Here is a 15,149-nt window from a genome sequence, read left to right on the forward strand (position 1 = left end):
ACCAGGAAATGTAATGAGAATGGTCATGAGAATCAAGAACAGGTGATCTCCCTCACAGACCATCGTCACCAAATAGTCACGTGAACAAGATGAGATCTCTCCAACAGACTCTTCATCCCCACACAAGGATGGGAAAGCCCCACTTCCTACTTGGGGCAATCATATGTGTTCCTTAGGTTTATTGATTTGGGTACATGTATTATGACAAAACATTCAGGGTGTTTGGTCTCATTCTCATTGACTCAATATCTCCTATCGCAAAAAATTTCCATTATAAAGCTCACATCTGCTATGAGAAGAGGATGTTTCTCACATTGGGCTGTAAAAGCCAGAGCCCTAAACTATAGCAAGACCAAAGGGTCTTTACCCATTGTCAGTAATTACCCACCAAAGTGATCTGGGTTAAGGATACAAAAGAGAAGGTAAAATGCCACTCATTAAATTCAGTCATTCTCACACATGAAAGTGAAAGTGAAGTGTATGTCATTGTGAAACACTGCAGCACACCACAATGTGACACAACAAAATGTGTCCTCTGCTTTTAACCATCATGCTTAGTGAGCAGTGGGCAGCCATGACAGGCACCCAGGGAACAGTGTGTTGGGATGGTGCTTTGCTCAGTGGCACTGGAATGGGATCGGGAATCGAACCGGCAACCTTCTGATTAGGGGGCCGCTACCTTAACTGCTAGGCCACCACTGCACCAGCTAGACTGCCACTGCCACAACTATTAAGAAAAGACTACGAACTCTTTTTATCCAGTGCTGTGAGTAACATCGGTATGATACATTGGATTGATTTCCCTGTCATTTAATTTTGTTCTATGGGAATGTGTAAGATCTTATGTTCAGACAAGTTGGAAATAATTTTTACCATCTCTGTGAAGCTGTGAAGATTATATATATCATAATAAATGTGAATATTGATATCTTTCATCTCAAATCTTATTATAGAAGATCCTTTTTATCTAAAGTTGTTGGTTGTTGTTGGCAACAAGCTGAAATTATGAATGATTAAATAATTTCTTGGTCTTAAGCAGGAGCAAGAATTTTGAGAACAGGTAGAAAATCTAGTGATGAACGGAAAGAACAAAGAATTGTGTTGACCTGGTTAATCTTGCTCCATTAATTATTATTAATGTATTTAAACTCATCTGATGTTACCTGGACATACAGAGGCATGGTACAAAAGAAGTTGGAGGAATGATCAATTTCCAATTCATTAACACAGGGAGATTACTATTGCAGTCACATGGAAATATTGTAGCAAAACCTAAATTAAACGAAAGGAGAAAGTGAGAGAGGGAAAGAAACAGAGAGCAGGGGACTGAGCTCCAGAGAGTGGGCTTATACCTTAGAGAAGCAGGATGGGAGAAGAGGAGCAGAGCCAAGAAAGGGGGGAAGTTCCTCCAGCAGCTGAGGTGGAGAAAGCCCTGTTGCAGGAGGAAAAGAAGTGACAGTAACTTGTCATTATACTTGTCATTTGACTCTCAAACGGTTGCCACAGACCAATCAGATTGTCCTTTGATGTTTCTGCCTTGTCCAAACAGAACTCCTGCTATAGGAACCCGTGTCATCCACCCCCGACAAGACTTTCCCATCATGGCACCTCAGGGCATCAGAAGGTTGCCAGTTCGAATCCCGATCCGCCAAGGTGCCACTGAGCAAAGCACTGTCCCCAAACACTGCTCTCCGGGCGCCTGTCATAGCTGCCCACTGCTGACCAAGGGTGATGGTTAAAAGGACACATTTCGAGGTTAAGTGTCTTTCCCAGGGACACAGTAGTAGTACTTTACTTTATTTACTTTACTTTATTAAGTGGGGTCTGAACCTGTGACTTTGTAATCCTGAGTGTGTTATGCACATGGTTACTACCCCCTTATGGTTGTTAAGCAATGGTTTGACACAACATTAAATCCCTCTAGTTGATTGAAAACCTTCTCCTGCAATTTGGGTTCTTCTGGTCTTCCCCTTGGCTGTATCTTCACCATCTCTATTGCTTAAGTATATTAGTGCCAGAATTGCCTTCTCTCGTTTAGAGCTGCACAGGAAAATGGTAATAAATCAAACAGCTAGAGGGACTGTAAGGAGTTACTTCCTGAACATGAACAAACTAAATAAATTACACAGTTATTAATTCCAAAATAATGTATTATGGTTTTACAGCAACATTTAATGTTGCTGTAAAACCTAAATGTATTTATCTGCATGGTATTTGTCGCAAATTATAGACTACCAAAAATGGACAAAAACTCTAATGAAAGGCAGTGGACATCAACAAATAACCTCAAGAGTTACACTTTGGAAGAAGTTAAATAATGTCACAGTTCCAGACATGAGGTTTAAAGTTAAATTCTCTAAACCTAAAATGTGTTTTTTTATATTCCGCTTGCTTCTAGCAACTAAAATAAAACTAGTGCAATGCTAACATGAAGCTGCTTGTTACACATTCATCAGTCAATACTGATCTCATCCTGAGATTAAATTTATCATTGGATACCATCTGATGAAGAGAAAGGAGATCAACAGAAATGCATGCATGCCAAAAAGACATCTCTAGCATAAGAACACCACACAGATTTCAGACGAATTCAACTTTTCATGTCAACTGAAACAGCTTTCTAGTATCAGCATTTACAAGATATAGAAACTAACCATAATTGAAGCCATTTTCTAATCTCGCCCTACCCAGGTTGTCTTGTCTGAGTCTTAAATCTGCCTGCTGCAGCCCTCTGTCCTCCATATCTATCACTTGGTTCTTGCAGATGGAAAAAAGCGAAATCCAGCAAGGTGTGTGGTCCTGTCTTGCACAGCTGTATCAGCAAGGGCATACGATAGTAATCTCTCTCACCTGTCTGTCTTTCACAGACAAACACACCCACTTACATTAAGGATTAGTATTTTTTGTGAGATTATTGTATTCCATCATTTTTTTAAGGGTGAGTTCATAGAAACGTACATGAGTGTTTCATAGTATATTCAGAAACACATGGACCTGGTAAACCAGAAACCAATATAACCTATTCACAAACTGGGATGAGTGTTCCAAGACTGACTAGGAACACTATTTAAATGATCTTTAAAATATGTTTACCTCCTTCACTGTAATAGAAGTCGTATTTACTTATAAATTAGCATTAAAATGAAGGGGAATGAATGAGAACTGGAAAAAAATTACATTAAGGCTTAGTATTCCATAGAAACTATTTGTGCTTCATAAAGTATTCATAAAAGTAATGTAATATTTAATACATGTTATGGAGGCACTTCTCTGTCTTTTTGAGAGCATTTGGAATATGGGTATTTACAGACATGCAGTATAATTTCGAAATAAATAATGTATTTTTAAAACTTTAATGCTTCATATTAATGAGGATCTGTTGCTTTTGTACTGAAATTCCAGTCTGAGGCCAGCATTGCTTGTTGGGTTAGTTGCTTGTCCCTTTTAAAATCAGAGTTTGTTGATATGCATAAGCAGCCGTCCAGTTCGTTAATGGGTGAACTCAGCCTAGCATTTTAACAAGCTGCTGTTTCTCGCCTGTAAGACATTTATGTTTTTGCTTTTTCATTTTTCTTTATTAAGTGCTAAAGGTCATGACTGTGACAGCACAGCAATTCAATTTAAATAAAAAATCTGACGGTTAAGCATATTACATTGTTGTATTAATATTTATAGTTTATAAAATCAATGTGAAGAAATTATTTGGCATAAGGTAATTACTGACATTTCTAAATTGCTATTCAGATCCGTGTATTAGTATTGAATCCCAAGCCACAAGTGGCTACCATGTTAACTTCTTGGTTGGTGTCTTGAGATTGTCCTCCTGTTTTTGTAATGCTCTTTGTTCCCCTTGTACCCTTCACATTGAGTTCTCTTAATAAAATTCCATATTGACACCAACATTGTGCTTGCATGTCTCTAAGTGGTAGAGTCTACTGCTTCATTTTCTATGTCCTTTAGTATGATGTTTACTGGACAACCCTTGACGAAAGAAAAAGAAAGATCATGCTGTCCCAGTTTTCCTTGAGGCATCAATATATCTGAATGTTTACACAGTTGTGTGATGATTATATGCATAGGCTAAAAACAGATCATGAACAGCATTTTAACCATAAAACAGAGATAGGTCGTTCAAATGAGAGTGAAAGGATGTTTTTTACAGAATGATTGTATGTAGGTTTATACTTCCAATAATAATTTTCCTGGTGGAAATGCAATTCTGTATGTCTACCTGTGTACATTTGGCTCACAAATGCAAAATACACGCAAACACACACCACACATGCATTAGCGTGAAGATCAATTGACACAGCTATGCCCCAGTAACAAAAAAACGCACACAAATGAAATACATTTCTGAACCATCATGTGCTAAATGGAAACATCTGCCATTTCCCACTATTATTTTAGCAGTGAGAAGGAAAGGATGATCGTGTTTTGATGTGCCACTTGCACAGGCAGCTGCATCCTCAATGCCCACTGTGTGCGGAAATAGATTGCAATTTGAATGCACAGCGCACGGTATCACTTCACTGAGGGGACTGAAAAAGACAAAGTTGCATTTGTTTAATCTGTTCGAGTGAGAGGCCAGGCTCGGGCAGATGGTTCATTAATTTGAGAGGGCCTGGAATCAGACACCGTCTTCTGTTGCATATCAATGTCTAGGTCTGCACACAAAAGTCAAGGGAGGTTCAGCTTTGATCAGCAGTAGCCCGCTGTCAAGGATTAAGCCTAAAACTCATCTTTCTGGGGAAAAAGCTTTGTTATTTGTCTGGAATGTTCAATATCTATGCCACAGACATATTACAAGAAAAATGAAAAGGCTGAGAATGAATACCCCACTCCCAGTAACCACAATGTGATGTCGGTTCAAAAGATGCTTTATTTGTACAGTAGAGAAGTTCGTATGAACAGCAATTTTGCACTCTGCCCCCCACCTCGACAAAATCAGGTCTAGGGTGTCAGCGGGGAGGAAAGACTGCTTGTGATTAAAAGTTGCTCTCTGTACGAAAGCCTTGCTTATGGAGTTCATTTCATCTCCGTTGATTCGAATTTTAACATCCCTGCGCCTCGGGTCGAGGCTGGAATGCTATGGGTGGGTTTTTCTCCTTGCGGGCTTCACCTGGTCACCACAGAGCTGCACATGATGTCGACTGACAGGGGTTCATGGGGGTGTGGAAGAATAAAAGCTTAGTGTTATCTGTCTCCTCCTTTCTAGCTTCCGGGAAGATGCAGAGGAGTCTAAAAAAAAAAAAAAAAGACTTAAGACTGCTTGGTACCAGTGTTACCGTCTGATTGCAGTAACCGCTACACTAGGATTTAAGCGTGTGAACAGAAAAGGGCTGGACATAAGACCACCGTTTTTTTGAACCCCCTTTAAAAAAAAAAAATCCCCATCAAAAGACATTTCTAAAGCTGATTGATTACTTTCTCCACCCCTTCCGCTTTTTCTGTCCATTAAAGTGCTTTCCAAACAGCATGGGTTTGAAATGTTTGCTTCAGACAAAACGTGAATGGGGGGTTGTTTGCACAGCATAACAAAACCGTCTTTCTCTGTGTTCTTTGGTAGAGTAGCCAGAAGGTGGGTGTTCCTCAGAACAGGCCTCCATAGACTGGCAAACAAGAAGCTAAATATAAGTGTGGTGATGCATGGGTGGGGGCTCTTTTGGCCTGGAGTGCCGAGGCAACATTCGCTCTCTCTTAATATGGCTTGTTGATTCACATCCTTCTGCTTAAAGGAATCTGGATGGATGATGCAATGTGAGCTCTGATGTGCAAAAATGAGAGCGAGGGTATAACAGATAGCAGAAAAAAACTTCCTACAAGCTCTTTACATTGCTAAAATCTGCATTAATTAATCACGAGTATACATGTACAATATGAATATTAAAAGTAATAACACTAAGATGAAAAACAGATTTTCATCTATAGTCAGTGCAGTGCATGGAGCCTTGGGCATTCTGCCACAAAAATCATATTGCTTTTTAAACTAGAGTTTGGGCTCGATGCATTAAAATTTCCAGAGCGTATCCTAGAGTATCATTTGCAGGAAACTGGGTCTTGGGAGCATAAAGTTCACATGTAGACATCATGGAACGGTGCGCCAAAAAGGGCCTCTGCAGATTAATCCATTTGAAAGTGAAGTGACTGTCATTACGATGCACAGTAAGCACAGCGCACGGTGACACAACGAAACGTGTCCTCTGTATTTAACCATCACCATTGGTGAGCAGTGGGCAGCCATGACAGGCGCCCGGGGAGCAGTGTGTGGGGACGATACTTTGCACAGTGGCATCCTTACCCACTAGGCCACCACTGCCCCAGTGCGGACTGGGGGAATTTACAGTGTGAAGTCATTGAAAACGTGTAATGTTATGCTATGTTCTTCACAGAAAATTAACCAAAGGTTTTAACAACAATAAATAGCATCTTTAACGATTTGACAAACAATGGAATTGGTCCCACAGACCTGAAAACTACACAAGCGTTAATAATACGACCAAAATGTTAAAATGGCTGTCTTTTTAATGGAGCGTTTTTATCTATTATTAACCATATTTCATTCTTTTTTTAAATAAGAAAGTCATGCCAAATCTAAAGTGCATTTACATTTACAGCATTTATCAGACGCCCTTATCCAGAGCGACTTACATGTTACAAGTGCAACTTGCAGGTTGGAGATCCCAATGAATTTTCAAACGAAAAATGTTAACATTTGCCCAGTTAACTGAAATATAGCCAAAGAATAGTGTACATGACAGCCATGACAGTTAAACAGGCAAATGAATTTGATGAAATATGAAGGGTGTTTTTAAGCATATTTGCAATGCTATCAAGCTATTTTTTCATAACACTGTCCAGCATGAAATCTGTACTATTATTACATAGCATGCTACATAGTGCCCAATCTATGTGAAATGCAGAAGATAAATATAAAGTTAGTAAAGCCATCTAGCCATCTGGACAATAATTGGTGGAATATAGTAGGAGACTTCTTTCCAAATAAATATAACGTGCAGGTTAATTGCTGGAAGTCATTTTGATCTACCGTTCACGTTGCGTCATATTTTGGGACCCAAGCAAAATATGTAATATGTATGGAATTATTGTCTTTTTCAGAGACATTATGTTTTGTTCAGCTAGACTTATTCATCAATAATGTAATAGTCTTACTCACAGGTTGACATCACAGTTGTCCACGTAATTTTATTTAGTCCACTTGTTCTGGTGGGGTGGAATAATCCATGCTGGCCAGGTCACTGCAGGAAACAGAAGATGTATTTACCTCAGCTTACCAACCTCACCATCATCTGCCAATGCCTCTTCCTCCCTGATTGTGGCATGCGACAGGTTCAGTTCTGAGTGAGGCAAGTTTCAGCTGCACACGCTGTCCAACATTTTTCGATTATGGAGCGAGTCATTTGCAACAGAGCACAAACAGAGAGGAAAAAACACACAACCTGTCAACTTCTCTCAGGGGGTGTAAACTTGTGACTCTGATGTCGCATACAGGCTTTTTTGTTTCTAATGCTCTAGTACAGTACAGGCCAAAAGTTTGGACACCTTCTCATTCAATGTGTTTTCTTCATTTTCATGACCATTTACATTGGTAGATTCTCACTGAAGGCATCAAAACTATAAATGAACACATGTGGAGTTATCTCCAGCAGTGTTAACTTCTGTTTTACAGATTGTCTTAATTTTTTTACAGTCAAAAAGAATTTGTGGCTCCCGGTGCTTTCTCTTCTGTGGAAACCGGGTCTTCCAAAGGTTGCCGACCCCTGAACCAGAACCAAACCAATGTTCACATTAACACATTAAATTGAAAGTGATTAGTTACTGCATGTGAAAATGACCCCTGCATTTTATTTCTTTCTAGGTTATTCAGTCTCATGCCTTTCAATATGTCACTTGCACTTATTTGTTTTGTCTGTTCATGTAAATCCTGAGTTGTTTTTGAACTTACACCACTGAATACTGAACTTAATGCCACTTAAAAAATAATGGCCTTAATGGCACCTTGCTTGTTCCTTCTGGTCAAGCAGTGTCCTTCTGGTCAAGCAGTTGACTGCCCAACAAATTGCATAATTTTCAAAGCTCTGTAATGTGCGTTAAGCCCCAGCACGCACCCCTTCATCATTCACAGTGATTGCGCAAAATAGCCTGTAAACGGATCCAAAGTGGGAGAATACTGCAAATCTCGAAATTATAGTTGTTGTCAAACAAGTGAATGAAAAGGAGGTGGAAAATTTCGGCATTAATATTTTACTCGGCACTAGTTTGCAGTTCTGCATTAGAGTCCATCACGGCCCAGCGGGTCATCATGCTCTGAACGCGCCGTTCCCTTTTGCCACAATTACAGCTACACCGATTGGAAACTAAACAGGATGGGTCTTTTTTTTTTTTTTTTTCTGACGCTGCTTCTCCGCCACGGTCTCTTTAACGCACGGCCCCATGCTGAGTTTAGGAATGTGAGAGTTAGCAGAATGAGAGGGGAGCAGCTCCCCTCATTCACCCGCGACTCTGCGGCCCAGGCAGGTGAACGCAGCAGGATTCCACGTTTGATAGAAGGCACGGCCCTGCACTCGACACACAAGCCGAGTGTGTCCCCTGAGACCAGAGTCAACAGAAAGAAAGGAAAGGAAGAGAAGGGAGGGGAGGGCGATGATCATTCTGAATAATTTCTCATCAACTCTCCCCGCTGAGCAGAACTGTGGCGCAGAAGAGGTGATGGCTGAACATGGCGGCTATTGGCATATTGACGTGTACTGCTGCTGATGATAACAGTTCTGCCTCTCGGCAAGGTAAACCGAGACGGCCCGGCTTCTGTTCAGGGGGACAAGGGGCATATTAATATCCTCGCGGTGTAGTGCGATGATGATAGGACGTTATGTTGATGCAGTGCTGTCTACATGATAAGATACAGCCTTGACATTTTTAATCCAACTCGTTCCAGATGTGTATTTATTTTTTGGATTTATGCTTGGTATTAAAATATGAGACGCAGTCCCTCCACTGAAACACAGCTGTCACGCTGCTCTTTGGATGCATCACGGTTTTACTGCCCTGGGAGACAAACATAAAGCACATACCTCACGTTCATGTAAATTGCATGTAAAACAGCGTTCAGCTCTTGGAACGTTTAATTCTAAATGACAGCAGATTTGCAATTATTACCATTGTAGTGTTGCACAAGCCCATCCACACACGCATTTTTAGTGTAAACAGACTTTGGTGTGTATGTTAATAGAACTGTGTGTGGTGGGGGGGTGTCTGGCCTGTACTGGAGAGGAATGAAAATGATCAGGAAAATTGCCGATTTGGTAGCCAGTTGACTCACTTCCACTGCAGCTATCTTAACCAGAATTGTTCTCTTGCACAAATGCATGAAGTGCTGAACTGATGTTGGTGAACCTCCTGGATGCCCAGATGGACGGATGTGGGACAGGACATGATTCTTTACATAACCGGAATACATTCCACAGCCTTTTCACACACATGCAGATGTCCTCTTGATGAGCACATTCAGCGCTCCCCTCTCAACTGTTTTTTTGTAGGAAAATGTCAAGGTGATGAAACGTACACAGTTCAAGCAACGCATTTTGAATATATAGGACATTATCTTTGTAAGTGGGATGTGGGACAAAGCAGGACACCTGGTCAGTACTGTCAGGTCCTGATGCTTTCTTCTAAAATGTGTGGTAATGATAAAATATTACTAATATGGATGTCCGGGGTATGTAGGCAGAGACACCTACTGACTGAATGTGTCCTTCACACAGAGACGCTGAGCAAAGCACCGTCCCCACACACTGCTTCTATGAAACGGTTGAACAACAGGAATTACATTCAGAGTGCAGTGAGGTCTGCAAAATTATTCGTAGGGACAAATGATCCATTAACCGGAGCTCCTGGTACAGCAAAATAATGGTTTTGAAGCATCAGAACTTTGACTACCAAATTAAAGAACAGCCATTTTCCAATAAGCTCTCATTACCCAAAACAGCACTGTACTGTTCTGGTTACATTGCATTGCTCTCCAACTGTGCACTGTATATAGCAACACCACACACTGCATTCCAAACCGAGTACAGCTCCAGAAATGATGCCAGTGCATCTGCTGGACGTGACAAAAAAAAAACTGTCTTATTTGATTTTCGACCTGTTCTTTTTTTACTTTAAGTTTGTTTTGATTGCACATGCTGCACAGACACTATTTTGGCACTAGCAGTTAGCGCTGCGCTCTGCGATAAGCATGGGGCTGGTTCATTCGTTTAAGGTTAAGTCTCAGAATTTACAGAAATAAATAAGGCGCACAAGAAAACAATTGGCCATTTGATGTATGTGCTGCTGGTCCAATCTTAAACTCTTCTTTAATATACAAATAACTTCCAAGAGGCTCTTTCTTGTATTTGTGTAAAGACAAGTGAACAAGCTCAGGTTTAATAAAAAGTGCCCTCTAATGTCAATGCACATACATACAATGCACTTCAGAATTTTGTCCATTTCTGATTATATCCTTCCTTGGCAGGAATGGCACAAAGCCTCTGCCTGCTTCAGCGGAATAAATCACTATTTACAATATTATTACTTGCATTTCACAATCCATTTAAATGTAAGTTACATACACAGACAACAGGAGTATATTTGGGAATGCAGTATGAAAGTTTGATATGAAACAAAGTTCTGTTTCAAACTCGAACCGAAGATCCCTTAATTTCAGGGGAGTACCACATACTCCTGGTATTAAAACTGGGCTCATTATTCTGTAAGAAGAAAGATGTCTGGTTGTTTACAGTGCAGTTGATTCTGCAGTGAATAGCTTTCCTCAGTATGACGGGATAGAAGACTGTGAGGTGGCAGACTTCTGCTCCACCGGGAAAAGTATTGGGAGACAGTGCATCTTTGAAAGAGACAGTACGGTACTGTACATAAAGATCATGCATAAAACATATATTCAAATGATCGAGTTGTGCATTACCCCATACGCAGCTTATTTAAACGTTGGCTGAAATAAATGTATGAAAAATATATATTTAAGACATATTGAGCATATCAGTTATCAATATATCCACATTATATATCACGCCACTGTATAAACTGTAGTACAATACATATCATCAGTCAAAATTGGCTAAAGTGTGTGGTCATAGTGTCTCTCGGGGGGGGGGCGTTCCGGAGTTTTACGTTGTCTATCTTGTCTGTGTATTCAAGTTAGCCTATTGTATCATGTCCTCGACTGGTCATTGCACATTTCTCCTGCATCTGCACATGCCTTCTTTTTTGTATAGTAAATCCCCATTCTGTTAGTTGTACGATTGCTGTCGTTTTTCCCCTGCCTTGCAGTCATGGCATATAGCTAATTACAATGATCCATTTATTGTTCAATGTGTGTTTGATTTGCATTCACTTAATCTGATGACATGATTATGATTAGAAAGGGAAATGAATTTATGCAGGAGCCTGCATTGCAGAAACCTGTTTAAACATTATGGTAATGTTATGCTTTTTATGAGACACTTTCCCTGCTGAGCTCTGTACATTTCAAACAACTCTGTATAAAGACTTCAACATCTTGGAATCCTTAACTCCTTTGTTTAAATCCAATTTCCGCTGCTGCTACACTTCATCTCCACATCAACCAGTTGCTTTATCCAGCTATTATTTTTAAACACTGGGATGTGTGCGCATTCACATACTTATGCATGATTCACCCTGTGACGTCTGTGGTTTTATAGTTCCCCACTTGAATCGACAATGCTATTCAATTTGGCCAAGTCTGCCAGAATTGGCTGCTTCCATTTTGATCCTCCCCTTGAGGCACACCTACGTTCAAAGCAGTGCAAAACTGCCATCTTGGGAATTGTCATTTCTCACGCTGCTGATGCTTTTTCTTGCACAGTCCTTCTGTTTGCCCAAGATGACGTAATATTGATGAATAGGCTGCTGCATGCATAAGACCAGGGCTGGACGCTTGTGCTGAAGGAGCAAAGGGAGGAAGAAGAAGAGCAGTGAGGAGCTCAAGGGAGCTATGCCTCATTTAGTCCTGTTAGCGATGCCCCCTGTACGTGTGAGAAGCATATGGCTGATTGTGTTAAAAAACAATACGGTGTCAGACCGTCTGTTTCTTTCTGGGCATTACAGACTCGACTGATCATGTACAAATCCTTCATGTGGGAGAAGAAAACCTAGACACTGGGAAAAATTTTACGTGTGTAGTTGAGTATCTATCTTTCTATACATAATCATATATACAATTGTTTGAGTTCAGTTAGTCCCTTGCTTAATATATACATTGCATGTATCACATACATTATTCATTATTTTTAATGTATTATAAAGACAACAGAAAACCACACACTGGTAAAATGGTGTTTACTTATTGAAGAATCTGGAGGAATGGCCTTTTAGGAAGGAAAAAAGCCCACATTAGGCTTCAGCAACTAAACATATAATATTTATAGTATTAATCTGTCATGTGACCCCAAAGAGCCTTCCCTTTGGTTCATTTTACATTTTATTGCCTTGTCAAAGCTTATACTGTTCTTTATTTGGCTGCTTGGTGGGACAAGGTTCTCTTGTCCCATACACAATTTATTTTAATGGCAGTACCAAAATCCTGATAGAAGGTCATTCATAAATGTTTATTAGTAAATGATGAACCGATATAAATTATGTGCCCCATTTTACAGGTTCTCCTTCAAGGTCAGGTGAAAAGCACACTGGCTCTCGCACACTCTCTTGGATTGAGAAGTGAATTGACTGAATGGTGTTCCAGATAGCAATATTAGTCCTTTACAGATAACAATCTTTGGAAGCATAGGCTTAAAAAAGGGCCAGGACAAAATTGACCCCAGTATGGTCCAACTGAAACCCAGCCTGACCATGGTGCCATGGTGCAATGATTGTTTTCTCTAGTTGTACATTTAGGGCATTTCAAAATTCAAAATTTATTTGTCACATACACAGTCATACACGGTATGATATGCAGTGAAATGCTTTTTGCGACTGTTTCAGACCACAGTATTGCAAATGTTGCAAGTATACACTGAACCAATATGCAAATATTGCAAACATAGACAAATATTACACTTTTACATCTTTAACATAAAATATGTGTAACTGGTAGGGTGAAGGTGTGCAAATGAGTGAAAGAATGTTTAAAGAAAAGAGAAAAGTGCCATAAAAAAAAGAGCAGTAAAGTAAAAAGTGCAGAGTGATTTTGCGCAAAGTGATTTTGTGCAAAGTGCAAAGTGGTTTTGTGCATGGGTGTTTTACCAGACACCCTTATCCAGAGCAACTTACAATCAGTAGTTACAGGGACAGTCCCCCCATGGAGACACGCAAGGTTAAGTGTCTTGCTCAGGGACACGATGGTAGTAAGTGGGGTTTGAACCTGGCTCTTCTGGTTCACAGGCAAAATTATTACCCACTAGGGTACTACCACCCAGTCATACTGCTGTTCAGTCTGTGCATCTGGATAAGTGATCCAGTCTACAAATGTTGCCTTTGGATGCATGAAAGAATGTCATTGCATGAATGTCATTGCATGAATGTCATTGAGACACCTCTTCTATTGAAGGGGTTCCTAGTTCCTATCTGTGAGAAACAGCCCTTGGCGGTCCCAGCATCTCCGAAACCTCAACAGATACAAGTCAAAGCATCACTTAAAAGCAGCTGCAGAGGAAGAGCTAAAGGTCATGGTTTGGCTCCATGTGTGTGCTGGAAGGAGAAAGGTTAAACTATCATCAGCGCTTGTCTCTTAGGGCAGATTATAATCCAGTGGATGCTTGCCCAGACACATAAATACTTAAATACCCAAAGCAATTTTCAATTTTATCTGTGGCCAGAGAGAGGAAGAAAAAAAACAAAAAACTTAAATGGCCAAAAGCGTAGTTATTTTCAGATATCAGCGCAGAAGGGTTCAACATTTTTTAAGACAAGCAGCACCCATTAACAAAGTCAGCAAAAGTAACTCTTCACTATTTTCATAAGCATCAGAGGTTCAATTTAAGACTTTAAGACTTTTCAGAACCATGTCTATTCCAAGAACATCCACTTTAAATTTTCCACCAGAATAAAATGATGAATTGCTAAATTGCTTTCTTGGTTATGGGTAGTGGTTTGAAGTCTCACATTAATTAAGAAGCTTTTTTATTTCATTTTAAGAGGCTTCATATTCAGTGCTGAAATGCAGATATCCAATACAATTTTTTTAGGGATATATATCAATAAAAAAATATTAACTCATTAATCATACATATTGCAATTAATCACAATAAAGTCTTACAACCAAAGCTTGCTGTAAAGCATGTTTAAAACAATTGTGAGGAAGATTATCAGGTCTTTTTTCAGTAACTGAAATGGAAACAAAATTTAGTGTAGATCACATCGGTTTAGTCAGGTTACTTCTTATTTTAAAAATATTCAGTCAATGAGCTGATTAAGATGATCTAGCCCAAAATGACATGCATCCATCCACATGTTTCTAAAGTGTGCTGCCTAAATACTGTTTACCCAAAATGTAAATTCACAGCCTTAAAAAAGCAATGAACCAACAATAGATGCAGCCGTGCAGCATTTGTAAGACACCTCTCCTGTGAAGAGGGTAACGTGTGCTCAGTCATTTGTTATTTAGATTATATTTATTCATATGGCCTGGAAAATGAGCAACGCACCACAAGAAATTTCAAAACCACCTACTTGCTGCAAGGTGAGGTGAAAAAAAAACGTATATTGCAAAAATACCTAAAACAATTATTAGTTTATTTATTTTATGAGTACAGATAGGTGTAATGTCTTCTCTATGAAGCCAAAATAGTTTCATACATTATTTTATGCATACAATTTGTGCCCGTAAAAAGAAGTTTGCTTGCGCTGAAAACATTTTGCATTCCCAAAAAACAGAACAGATATGTGCGTCAAGTGATCTGTATTTGTTTGAAATGTTTTTTTTTTTATATACAAACCTGTAGAGCAACTCTTGAAACTGTGTACAGAATTTGGAAGCAAATATTTTTCTCAAGCGCTAGTAAAATTCGTGGCAAAATTATTTGTATGCGAAAGTTTGAATTCCAACATGCAGATTGGTAATTGCAACTGCGCTTGGATTGCTGCACGCATGCGAAGGGTGCAAACTGAAAAGTACG

The 15,149-nt window shown here is 39.6% G+C and overlaps 1 long non-coding RNA gene across 1 annotated transcript in view; it reads right to left on the bottom strand.

Moving 5' to 3' along the window:
• Positions 1 to 5,128: 5,128 nt before the first annotated feature.
• Positions 5,129 to 15,149, bottom strand: part of LOC114769538 (uncharacterized) — a 105,378-nt gene continuing 95,357 nt past the window's right edge. The window contains exons 3-4 of the long non-coding RNA XR_003743230.1: positions 7,178 to 7,259; positions 5,129 to 5,241 (exon numbers count right to left, since the gene is read on the bottom strand). This is a non-coding gene — a long non-coding RNA (uncharacterized LOC114769538). The remainder of the gene's footprint in view (positions 5,242 to 7,177; positions 7,260 to 15,149) is intronic.

The sequence above is a fragment of the Denticeps clupeoides genome, chromosome 19 (genome assembly GCF_900700375.1).
Source record: "Denticeps clupeoides chromosome 19, fDenClu1.1, whole genome shotgun sequence".
Classification (NCBI taxonomy): domain Eukaryota; kingdom Metazoa; phylum Chordata; class Actinopteri; order Clupeiformes; family Denticipitidae; genus Denticeps; species Denticeps clupeoides.